This window comes from Rhodnius prolixus, unplaced genomic scaffold, assembly GCF_049639745.1.
Source record: "Rhodnius prolixus isolate KJV_2025 unplaced genomic scaffold, Rpr scaffold_7, whole genome shotgun sequence".
Classification (NCBI taxonomy): Eukaryota; Metazoa; Arthropoda; class Insecta; order Hemiptera; family Reduviidae; genus Rhodnius; species Rhodnius prolixus.
The window spans coordinates 28456359-28469355 of NW_027411582.1; the positions used below are offsets into that span (position 1 = coordinate 28456359).

Sequence of the window (12997 nt, forward strand, 5' to 3'; positions counted from 1 at the left end):
TTTATCGTTACTCACTTGTAGGGTTACAACAGTTCTGGATGGATCCAATCAGTAGTCGTCTCCGTTTTTGCATCACTCTCTTTCTGCCCTTAAATGATGACCAAGTGTCAAATTTTTGCCCTTCAAAATATCCAAATTAATCTAGATTGTGAAGTAATGTCAATTATTTCATGCGGGTTCCCCGTACAACTTACGATTAGGACAGAGGATGCTAGCTAATATGCTTTACTATAAATTTCATATAAACCTTTAAATTAAATCCAAGGTCAAGACCGAGAATCGAACACAGCAACCACAATACTTTTTTAGCTTCGCTCTGTTTACCGGGGTGTCTGAATAAGATGGTGATGGTATTTCATTTACCGAACAATTCTGCCATTTCCAAGTTCAATCTTACTCCACATATTCTTTATTTGTCGTTTTACGAGAAAATACGCAATTTCAATGCTTTATCTTCTCACCTCCAGTTCAATACCCAACTTTAAAGCCATAAATTACACTAGTCCCTTTATCCTCTTCTAAATACAAACAACTGCTGCTCGAGAATCACATTTACATGCCCAGAGGCTTCAAAGCCAGCAGTTGATCATCTCTCATAATTGTTCTTATTCAAACTGTTGATCCTGTTTTTCCCTTCTTCTCCATCGTGGGGTTTATCGTTTCTTTGTAGAGTACTTGCTACTTCAACATACTGTTCAGATGATTCGAGTTTTAAATCACCAGCATCTTCCTGAAAGCCAATCAATTACATTATACACTTTTTCTTCTTGGATTTAAAGATAGTATTTTTCCTACCTTGAAAGTAACTCGTTTCAGCCTAATCAAATTTAACATTTGATATGTTGTACTACCAGTTTAAAATATCTTTCATTTAATGTTTTACATTTTCTTTTACGATCAGTTTTATAGTTTCACTAAAAAGTTGTTCCCTATCTTATTCCTTAGTTAAATTGAATTCTAAACTGATACAGATTTGTTGATGATTTCAAAGCTTTAAAACATATTTTTACCTTGAGAAAATACTCAACTACTGTCTTTTTTTACAGCCAAGTTTTTTGTTTTTAATAAATCAGGAATGGATGATCTGGATTCACACTTAGTAGGACCTCAAAACGCTGTATTTCTTAATCAGAGTCTAATTAGGTCATCTATTAAGTTGTAAATGTTTATTATTTTTGATATTGAGGGATATTATATTTTTTAAATGGGTATAAAACTATTCATAAACGTCTTCAAAGAAATTCTCTTCAAATTGGACTACGGGTCTTCAGAATAATTATAAGTCTGCTGAAGATCACTTCGATTTCATAAAAATATTTTGTGGGTCTGCTAAAGATGGTTTAGAAGAGAAGTTAGGGTCAGAAGTGATGCAGAATTGAACATTAGTCTAATGTTCTACGCTTCGAAGAAGAAGACAAAGCTTCACGATGGAAAGAATCCGTCTGTCCTGATAAACTTTTTAAAAACTGGCGTGTTGTCATGGAAGAATTTCCATAATAATCCATTCTTCCAAGAATTATAGCAAAGATGTCCAAGAAAACTTGTTTTTATGATTGAAACAAGAAAAACTCAATTTTAGAAACCTGCTCTTCCTAAAACCAGTTTTAGAAAAAAAAAAAGAATTATCTTCGAGAAAACTACATCGTCTGTCCCATACTCTTTGCTCCAATGATAATAAAATGAATCAGAAAGCTCTTCAGAAATCCATCAGCCATATATTCAGCACTGAAGTCATCCATTTATAAAACTTTTATCTTAATTAAAAGAAATGAATTTAAGCACTGCGATTAATAACGAATTAAATATGCTAACAAATAAAATATATAAATATTTTCAAAGATATAACCAAAAGCTTATTAAAAAATGAAATAAATAAATTAAGCTAACTAGTTTAATTAAATGGTTAAATATTTTGAAAAAATATAAAAATAATTACCAAAAAATTGTTGTTGACAAATAGAGTTAGTTATAGCGTTCATTATTTTGAGCAATGATTTAGCGGCGCAAATAGATACGGCCAAAATTAACACTTTCTCCAATTAGTAACAGCCTATATACTCGTACATCCCTTTCAATTATTCCATCCTTAAAAAGTGGCAAACTGTAAAAAATAGTGCAAAACTGGTTTCTATATTTGTGTATCAATTATGTGGTTTCTGGTTACGTTAAGATACGTATTTTTTCTTATTCGTTAACCGTAATTATTCAAAAAATTAAGAAAATTGTGCACCTTTTTTATTTCTTTAATTTCTTAAATGAGAAAAAGAAAAATGTATGTATGTTTAAAATGACAGATAACATAACAAATCTTTGGTTAGTATAATGTTAATGATAAAAAACATTTTGTTAATTATTCAAAATACTTTCTGCCTTTGAGAGCAATTTAATACAATAATTTTAGAAAAAAAAGTGTTAGCGTTACTTTTTAAGCTTGTATTTGTAGAAGATATTTTTTGTGATTGCTTTTTAACACAATAAATTAACTGTCTTCTCTGAGTATTAGAAACACTAATAATTGCTCTGCGAAATATTTGGTTCTTACATAATGATCTGGATATGATGTTTTCTAATTTTAAGGTCCAGAAATAATTATTTCTTCCCGTTCATTCGGGATTAATGGAGTTAATTGGTGGCTTGGAATTTTGAATAAGACACTCGAATTGTGTATTTCTTCCGTGAATATTGAGTCATCTGGATTATTTTCCTGCCTCAAACTCGTTTGAAACATGATTATTAACCATCTTAAGAGAGGGATCATTCCTCTATAATGATAAAAATATAAAAAAAAAACAGATTATCGTCAATAACTATTGAGTGCCAACTGATTTAATTCGTCCTTATGGCTTTTTTTAGGGTACCATATTATCAGAAAACATCCCCACAGGGAGTGCCTCAACGTGTTATATGTTCCTTAGCAGACTGAAAAGTTACAGTATCTTCTTTCTTACCTGATTATTTCAACCGCTAGTTATCACTACACAAAACACATGGAACTTGAATACCAGAGGAGATACGCAAAAAAAAAAAGACTGGCAGGAGTCGTTTGTCTTTTTACTAAGTACTACATAGGCACAATGAGCCTTCTTTGGCAGCAGTGCCTTGGGGTAAGGTGCTGATCCTAAACTACCTGCGGCTACAATAAACTAAAATTAGTGAGGAGGAAAAGGCGATTCCCATTAATCTCTGATTGCTTTTATTGTATTGTAATATCATATTCAAGAATCTGAATTTAGATTGTTTTTCCTTAAAGTTACCATCCGAATCTTTCATTAATAGATATTATCTAGCAATGAACTGCCAATAACCTCTTTAACTGTTTATTCAATAATGTTTAAAAAACTAGTTTTAATTGCCAATCTAAGTAACCTCCACCTAAACGAAATACCTTCATCTCCCTTAGAAATGGCTTCCAGAGGAACGTCTATTAGAGGTAACACTTCCAGATTCCTAACAAGTTGAACTCATAGGAACTAAGTGCCTTCATCGCCAGCTGGCTATCCAAGAAGATACACGTTCTAGAATACATGTATGCTGAATTAAATAATCATTAAAATATGGTGGGTATATAACTTACTAGAATACTAAGACGAAAGAAACTACACAGGTCGGCGAGGAAAAGTAGAAATATTATCTACAAATTTTGGCAGAAAAAAAGAGCTATAAAAATTAAGACAAATTTCCGAAATTACATGTTCACATAAATTGAATAAATTCTTGGAATAAATTTTTATTCAATTTGAAATAATTTATCAGTCAGACCTCCTTTCTAAATCTATAAAATTTAAACTGTTAGTTTAAGAAATTTCAAAAGAATTATACATACCCAGATGTTGAAGTCTTGATTTAGTATTGATATTTAAAGAATGAGAGGAAACACTCGAAGAAAAAGATAATCTGTGTGAATAATAAAGCGATCAGAGGTAGGAGAGATGCCGCGAAGATTCTTGAATGCTGCTGCAGTAAAGAGGGACGGAGAGGGAGATTTGTTCTTTGGCCAACTGTGATAGGAATGTGAGAACGCACTATCTGTACCAATGTCCATTTCCAACATACCTCATTCAATTAAGAAATACCTCAGTTCTTTTCTTCTTCTTCTAAAAGAAGATAAAAAAAAAAAGAGGATAAAGCACTCCTTTTATAAACATTTTTCAAGAAATAAGTCAATTCGTTAATCGTGTCCATAAAAGTGAATAAAAGTGTTTTATATTGCTTGATATGATGCTCTTTAGATATCTGGTTTGCTGCCAACTTTCAGACTTTAAATTTAGTTTTATTTAGAAGTCATATCTCATTAAATTTAAAAATATTTTTCCTATTCGAGGATTAGCAACATGGTGTCGATGTTAAAAAAAAAACGGCTCGCTTTACGGACAAAAATGTGAACATTAACAATTTCAATTCATGGTCAACTTATTTTCTATAGTAACTTATTTTAAATAAACAGGTAGTCAGCAGATTTGGAAGGTAATGACAATTTGATGCACTTTTAACTGCAGGCCTATGCAATTAGTAACTGTTGGAGTCAGTGTTGTCCATGCTGTTAGACTGGGTTACTCGCAGTGTTGAAGAATTAGCTATTGTGATAAGAAAGACTACTATTATACATATTATCAAAATAAATAACTATCCTGAATAGGATTTATAGGAAAGATTGAGAATAATAATTTTGCATTTATTTGAGAAATAAATTAATGCAATACTTACTTGCTTTGCGGAGCCCTAAAAAAATCATTTATAGAAACCGAAATCAAAATTGAGAAACAGACTGAAAGCTGCGTGCTTCGCGCTCTTCAGCCTTTAATAAGAGATAAAAATATTAACAACCGCCATAAGTAAATTATTAATAAAATAAAGCTATAACTTTTTTTCCCTTTCTTTTTCTTTTCTTTCCCTTTTTAGAAGTTAGGTTAGTGTTTAAGATACACAGACCATCCTCAGGATTCTCGCAGCACGGTTTCACAGAATCACAGCTGGATATCTTATCTTACTTACCCTTCCCTCTTCACTTCGTCTCCAAGCTGTTTGAAGTAGTTAGTAAACTTGACTACTCAATTAAGGCTTACAACTCACGCCTTAAAAAACACACACAAACTCACCGCTTTATATATAAGTTATACTAAGAGAGAGCGAGTCAACTCAACTCAAAATTGTGTTATATAATGTCCCATCGTTTTATTTTTATTTTATTTATGAGGTATTTGTACAAGTTTTATGGTCACCAGAAGTCCCATGGTTTAACTCCTTTTAAAAATCATCATTCAAACAGATTAATGTACTTTTTAGATGGTTTTCTTTTTATTTTTTTCTTAATTTTTAGTTTATTTATCTTGCGTCGTTAGAATTTACTTTATGACCATTTGATGTCAACTTTTTAGGAATCAAATTGATGTCTTTTTAACACGTTAAAATAATAATGATAATAAATAAGCAATAATGATATTTCCCTAATTCGGACAAAGAAAAATGAAGCAAATCGATAATGAAATTAAAAATATTATTTAAGCTGTAAATGGTCGGAAGCTTTTATAAAACTAGTTAATGATTTGAATTCTAAATTCTCTCAGCTGTTGAATTTAAGCTAAGTAGATTACAGTCTAAAAGGGCTGTGATTTTAAAAAAAAAGAAGAAGCCAAATCTATAGCATCCTAATAAATTGTGTAGCTTCTTTAGATTATCATTTTTGTTCTCATAGAATATGAGCATCTGTGAAGAAAATATGTGTGTGGTATGTTAAACCCAAAATTATACCCACATCAAACTTACTTTTGTAGGCACTGTTTAAATTGTTTGAGCGTTGATGCTGTCATTTTGAGGGGTTGTGCTGGGACGCAAAGATACCTAAAGAAAGGGCTAGTTCTTTTATCTCTACAGGGATAGGGAGAGCCTTACATTTATCCCATTCGGCCAATAGGTTGATAACTTTCGATCGTGATATATGCTCAATGTTGTAGTACCCCATAACTTGTTCAACTGAAAAGTTTGCATTGTGAGGTCTACCCCTGTCCACCCGAATTAGCATAGCCTATATCCCACTAGATCCTCGTCTTCAGGTGCCATCCTCAAAACTAGATATTACTGTAGCGGCATTACAGAACCTTTATCTTTTTCAAAAACCTTCGTTTGTCGAATTTCAAAGTAGCAAATGTATCCAAAGAAACAAAAACAAATAGAACTCGCGCTAGACATTTCTGTTTTTAAAAAACATCAAATATTTCAGGTAAAAATCTCAATTTTTTACGATCGCAATACGTCCTCTTCCTCTAGTAGTAGTAAGGGAATGTAAAAGAAAAAAAGAAAGAAAATAAACTGAGATTGGTTATTAGAAACGATTGTGTGAGAAAAGATAAAATGTAATATGTACGGTTAAGTTTTTCAATTCCCGATCTTGTTTTCTTTACAGTAGCACGATCATGAAAGCAGTTAATACATAAGAGACATAATTAAGAGCTGAGTGATATAAAAGAAATAACATATAGCCAGTCGACAGTTGTAATTAGAAGCGAAGTAATTAGTACAATGTCCAAATTAAGTAACTACAAGATCGACCTCCTTTAATAAAAACAAGTTGCATCAACCTTATACAATTTCATACGGCCAGGGACTAATGCTCGACTCTATCATCATGACAAACAGAACAAATCAGATCATAAGAAATAGCGGAGCAAACAAAGAAAGCAAAAGCACAAACAAATCTTACCGGCACAATCAAAGTAGACAATTTTTTTTTTTTTTGGATAATATAACCTCCTTGCAAAAGGCAACTAGCCAAGCTGCTCCATTGGAATGTAGGGAGCATATTAATGCTAAACATATCGCTGTTCAAGACATATCCTAGACACTACAGCTTCTTCTTTAGACTCTGTTTATTTGCTTTCTGGCTTTAGTTATTGATTGAATTTTGCATTATTTATTATTACTTAAGAGTAATTTTAACCTTCTTCTTTAATTCTGCAACTTTTTTATTCTCCGCTGGATTCGATTCGAACTACTCCTCCAGTAGTATCTCCAGAACGAAGATATGGTCAGCATATAGTGAAAGGTGAAATCCTGAGCGGTTAGCAGACGCAATTGAGAGCGTGAACAACAGCGAGAATAAAACGAGTGGAGTCCAATTAAAAATACAAAAAGATAGATTTAAGGTCATTTGCCCTTTTTTCTTGTGTTTTTTAAAAGATTTATTCTTCCAATAAACTATTCGCGTGCCACATTAATCGCTGAACGCAGTCTAAAACACCATTATTTTGTATAAGGTTCGCGTTACCTGGCTGACATACACATAGAAAATTTTGAAATACGTAACTATTTCTTCTTTATTTTTTGTTTTCTGTATAAATTTGCCAACTTAATTGGTAGTTTTTTTTTTTTCTTGTTAAACAAAAGGTTAATAATTCAACCAATAGTAATGGTATTTATAATTTATTGGATGGAAGCTATATAGTATAAGCTGCCTAATTGGATAAAGTGGTGTACATATATATGTTTGTACGTGTGGTTCGATGTTTAAAGTTAAACAAAAAAATGGGAGGAAAAAAAACACTGAACCCAGCGAGGAGAGACTATTTAGCATCTAAAGGCAGTCCTTCATCGCCTTGTTAACTATAAATGGTCGGACAGTACCCTGAGGCCAATCCTCTACATGTCAAATTAAATAGCCGAACAAGAGGTAGGCTGTTTACCCCCTCCAGGCTAACTCGTTGTATATATATGTATATTCTGTACTGGTTAAATTGTATATAACACCAATCTGGTTATAATAGAAGTCAATATTATATACTAAACATATTGCATATATGAGATATGGAGAAGGTTGCTAGACTGGAGTATTATCCTGCGCGAGAGTTAACAGGTGGTGAGTTCATATCCTTTTTAAAACACACCTTTTTCCTCTAATATACCTGAACCATCTTCTACTTATGGCTTCTCATTGATTTATGTTGAAATTATTTACAAATTCTACTAGGAACATCTTTTATTAGTGTACGAATTCACAGAGTAATTTTGAAAGTATAATTCCTTATTATTTCTTTTCAAAATTTGTCAGAGTTTTATGTCTTAAGTAAATAAAACCGTATTATGACATATTAATAAAAAGCAGCTATTATTGCCATAAAAATTAATTAGTTTCATTGCACTTTTAGTTTATACTTATAATTTAATATTACTGATCAAGTTTAGGAAGAGTCGAAGCCCTTTATTCAGAGCTCCAGTGGGATCATAAAAATTACCCAGCGTGAATGTGTTTTATGTATTGTTGAGTTTGTATGTTAATGTTATTGCATACAATTTTTCACGCAATTACTATAAATTATAAAAATTATATTTTATTTTTAATTTAAGGCACGTCAATATATGAGGTCATTGTCACCCGGACCTTTTTTTATTAGAACACTGTCGGCCTCCAGATGGTGTACTCTCGTTAAAGAGAAAATCTAAGTTGAACTCAAACCCGGCGTGGGAATCCATTAAGTTAACCACTGAGTTAATCCTTTCTATACTATAAATGATGATTATTATTATTATTAGAAGTATTAAAAGTATTTCTCGCTGAAGCAGGAAATTTTTTTATTGGATGGGCAAACATAGATGCAACCTTTCATAACCAAATTACACTAATTTTCGTTCTGCAGAATACTTTTACAGTATACTTTTGGTTATCAAGAAGAACTGCTTACTGGGCCTCTCTTAGGTTATCATTCTCAAGGTACCGCTCTCTCGTAACTGTTTCTACTATGACCTTAGGTGTTTATCCTAGACCGATATCATGATGTGAACAACAACTTACTCCAACACAACTCATAATATCTCCTTCTATTCAAAATCCAGTTCTTAGTACTTTCTAAATTTTAATTCCATCAATTTTGATAAGCAGGGGGCAGTGATATCAATGATTTGGAAAATCTTATTTCCCAAGTCTAATATTAGAACATCAATTTGGTTATTCAGAATAGTCTAGTCAATGAACATCTAGAAGACCCAGTAAAACCTGACTGGGTCTTTCTAATGGGTGTTTATACTAATCATTAGGTGTACATTTCTCAAGGTTGTACTTGGTAAACTAGTCTTTTTATTCCTTTTAGTTTGTTTTGAAAGTGATTATAAGCTTGTCCATAAATTAAAATCGTTAATAACATTCCTTCACACATATTGGTTTATTTATTTTTTTTTTTTTAAAGCAGATCTGCTTTTAAGTAGAAGACGGCAAGTTCTGGTCACTGAAATTAGGAGCGTTTTTTTAAAAAAAGACTTCAGTTTTTTTCCTCTCCTTACTTTTTAATGGTCTGTTTAACATAATTATACCTGTAAGGGATATCCGCTTGGCCCTTCACTGGCTAGTTTAAACACAATTCAAGCAGAGGCACGTAGCTCATCATACTTTACCAATAAATGTCACTACTAATTATTATTAATATATTAATTAATTTTTTCTTACGTAATATATTTAAAAAAATCATTAATCTTGAATAATTAATCATTAACAGATAATAATAATGCAGCGATTATTTTTTAAAATAAATTCATAGCTTATTACTTGTTTATTTGATGATTGTTTGTGCTGTTATCTTTTTGGATGAGTAATTTGATGGCAGATTAAGAATTCCGTGATAATTTCTTTGTCTCAAAAGTGTAGGCAAGAATTGGAAGAGACTTTTAAAGATTATTAAATTGTACGTTATGTTAAAAAACTTCTACAGAAAATATTAAATTTTAATCGCAAATTTATATGGTTTCCAATCGATTCTCGAAAAAAAAAGTATATTTAAAATCTGCACAAAATTTTCTTAGAAATTTTATTGCTTTATGGAATTCAAAACAAAACATGTAGTCAATAGCATTATCGGAATCGCATGGACGCCTCATTGAATCTAGGACTTGACCTTTTAGTCAATCATATCAAGAACTTTAAAAATAACATTCTAATCTAACCTACAATTTGATTACCTGAATTCCTTAAGTAGCCAATACTTACAGACTTTTTATCTTCTTATACTTTTTTTACTAGATCACCTCTTATTTATCCCATTAAGCAGATAGATAAAATGATGCAATGAATGTATAATTTATAGCTATATTAAATACGAAATCAAGCTCCTACATATGACCAGCTACATCCAAGACTGAACAGACCACATTCTGGAACGCAGAAGATAGAGTTTAGTATTTACTATTGAATGCCTCAGGCATATAAACTATATTTCACTTAACTAATACCGGTATGTTTATCCAGTCATGGGGATGGCCATTAAGTTCTAAATCGATTCCAGTTTGAACGATTAATACAAAACAAACATGATGCAATAACCAAATTCTAATTATTATGATCATCTCGATCCAGGAGCAATAATATCTCAACCATTAAACATACAAATATATCCCATCCAACAAGCCCAGGGTGAGAGTTCTACGAATATGCAGCCACATGCACATATTATGATAGAAATCAATACGACCGAGAAGCGGATAATATCAAAGAGCATATAGTTTACACAGGCGACGTGTGTATGTGTTAATACAAATACATAAACTTGGCAAGTACAGATATGTAGGTGTTATGTATTTTAGCAAGTATCCATTACAGCCTAGGTATGGTTACAATTAATTGAAATACACAATGTACACACCCAAAGTGTATTAATTAAGTTGTGTAAATCAAATACCCATACGATAATAATATGTATTCATCAGTTTGAATAAATCAATTGTTTTCATTAACATTTTGTACATTATATGGTATTAGAGTTGACATTTAAATCTTTTCACATAATTAACCTCAAATAACTTTTAATCCAAAAATTTAATTTCATTGTATGCCTTTAGTGTTTGGTAAATACAATTATTGTATTTCAATATGACTTTGTTTATTTAAGATACTTTATTTTGTGAACATTTTAATTAAAATGACCCCGCGGATGCTGCTCTGTGGAACTTAAAATATTGTCTCTTACCATAATACATTGTTATCAATGGTGGACTTAAGAATCCTGCGTAGTTCTCATAGGACTTGAACCCTTTACTGGCATCGCCAAATCCTTTGTTAGTTTCACATCAGAATGATGGAGAGAAGCCTAGGCTAGAGGAGGCAAATATGTTTATCAACAGCTACTTAGAACTGAACTTTCTTCGACTTTCTTCCTAGTAAGATCGGGCGGTTAAGTCCTAAATAATACAGTTTAGATAAATAAATCGAACTATTTTTTTTTTTAGGATATTATGAAATTAATGATACAGTGACCACTACAGAGGAAGTCTTCCTCCGCTAGAAACAGAAAGTTTCTCAGTAAAGAGAAGTTGCCAAGGAAACCAAAAATGACCGCTTATCTTTTCTCTTTTGCATACGTTTTCACTTATAAAAGCGAGTCATAATCAATAAAGAATCAGACGTATTCATTTTCAGACAGCAGATATGAGGATTCTCTAAAAACTCTGCAGTCAACAGAGAAAAACTACCTTTTCAGAAAAACTACGATCAGTCACTTTAAAAAGCGAACTGTTTGTTCAATAAAATGTGTCAGTTAGATTTTTTTAGATTTTGGAAAGACGGGGCGGGACCCTATCCCCACGGCACCGCAGCCACACGAAGCTTATTGTGCCTTCCCCTTAAACCTAGTAGGTGAAACCTCCCCTCCTAAGAAGGTCGAGAGCTTTCCCTACTAGTTCCTTCTGCGCTGTTATCTCCTTTGGCCTCAAGGTTCCAAAGATGTCATAGCGCAGTCTCTCAATTGCAACGCAATCGAACAACAGGTGAGAGGGCGTTTCCTCCTCTTCCTGGCACAATCTGCACAAAGGTTCCGAGCTAATAAGCCCTATCTTGTGCAGGTGCTTTCTGAACCTTCCGTGCCCCGTGAGTAGGCCTGTAATCAGAGTAATCTGATTCCTGCCTAAACCTAGAGTCACTTTAGTTCTTTGTTTGTACAACAAGGACATAACCCTCTTGCTGTGTTTGACCCCTGGAAGCATCACCCAGTACTTTTCGTGTTCTCTCCAGATCCAGTCTCTGAGAGCCTCACGAACTGCACCCCTAGTGATCCCCAGGACTGGTTCCGGACCAGTGAAGGGAGTATTAGCTCCATTCCTGGCCAACTGATCAGCTATTTCGTTCCCCTTGATCCCCACATGGCCCGGCACCCATTCCAATCGGAGTTTGTTGTGCCGAGCCAGTTGATCTAGGGCCTTTTTACATTCCCAGACCAGGGAAGAGGTAATTCTGAAGGAAGAAAGAGCCTTCAGTGCCGCTTGACTGTCCGAAAAAATGCAAATTTCCCTATTTCTAAGATCCATTCGCAGATTTTCCCCAGCGCAAGCTCTAATGGCAAAGACCTCGGCCTGAAATACAGTAGCATATCTCCCAAGAGGACTCTCAATGAGTGCCTTAGGTTTAGCCCCATACACTCCAGCTCCGGTCCCACAGGCCATCTTGGAGCCATCCGTAAACCACATGACTCCCTTCTGGCACTGTTCGGTCCAGTTTACCCTCCATTCATTCCTCGATCTGAGGATCACCTGAAACGGAGTCTCGAAACTGTATCTAGGACAGACACTGTCCCCAACCATGTCTAATACTGGCAAAGGGTCGACCTTGTCTGTAATTTTCATATGCCCAATAGAGGAGCTAATGCGCCTCCATTGTCCATTCCTCACTAGTCTGTACGCGCCAGCTCTTGCCTCCGCAAGAGTGTGGATGAACCTCGGCAGCAAAATCAATTTATTTTTAAGAATTATGGAAGAGGAACTAATTTAATGTTAAATGAAGTTAAATCGACAGTGTGGTTATCATTTAAATGACTTTACATGAGGTTTTGAAAGTAAGAATCGGTAGCAGGAGTCTCAGAAGAAGAAGGAGGTTAAGTTGGTTATATAGAATTTTAAAAAAACGTCCAACGTACAAGGAGTTAGATGGTTAAGTTCGAAAATTAGGGTGGGTAGAAGACAAATGGCTTTTATTTTTTAGTCAAGAACATCACAAGATAGATATAATTATTTACTTAAATAATTTCTCCTC

General features: G+C 33.3%; 1 protein-coding gene across 8 annotated transcripts in view; it reads right to left on the reverse strand.

Annotated features, from left to right (window-relative positions):
- LOC141447300 (uncharacterized) overlaps positions 1–12997 on the reverse strand; it is a 45677-nt gene that overhangs the window by 6888 nt on the left and 25792 nt on the right. For 7 of the 8 annotated variants that reach the window (XR_012454259.1, XR_012454257.1, XR_012454255.1 and 4 more), the window contains 6 exons: positions 10944–11154; positions 9968–10131; positions 3824–4094; positions 3386–3515; positions 1937–2101; positions 16–730 (listed from right to left, as the gene is read on the reverse strand). The gene's annotated coding sequence lies outside the window, so the exon portion shown is untranslated. The remainder of the gene's footprint in view (positions 1–15; positions 731–1936; positions 2102–3385; positions 3516–3823; positions 4095–9967; positions 10132–10943; positions 11155–12997) is intronic. The other variant, XR_012454258.1, reaches the window with a different exon arrangement.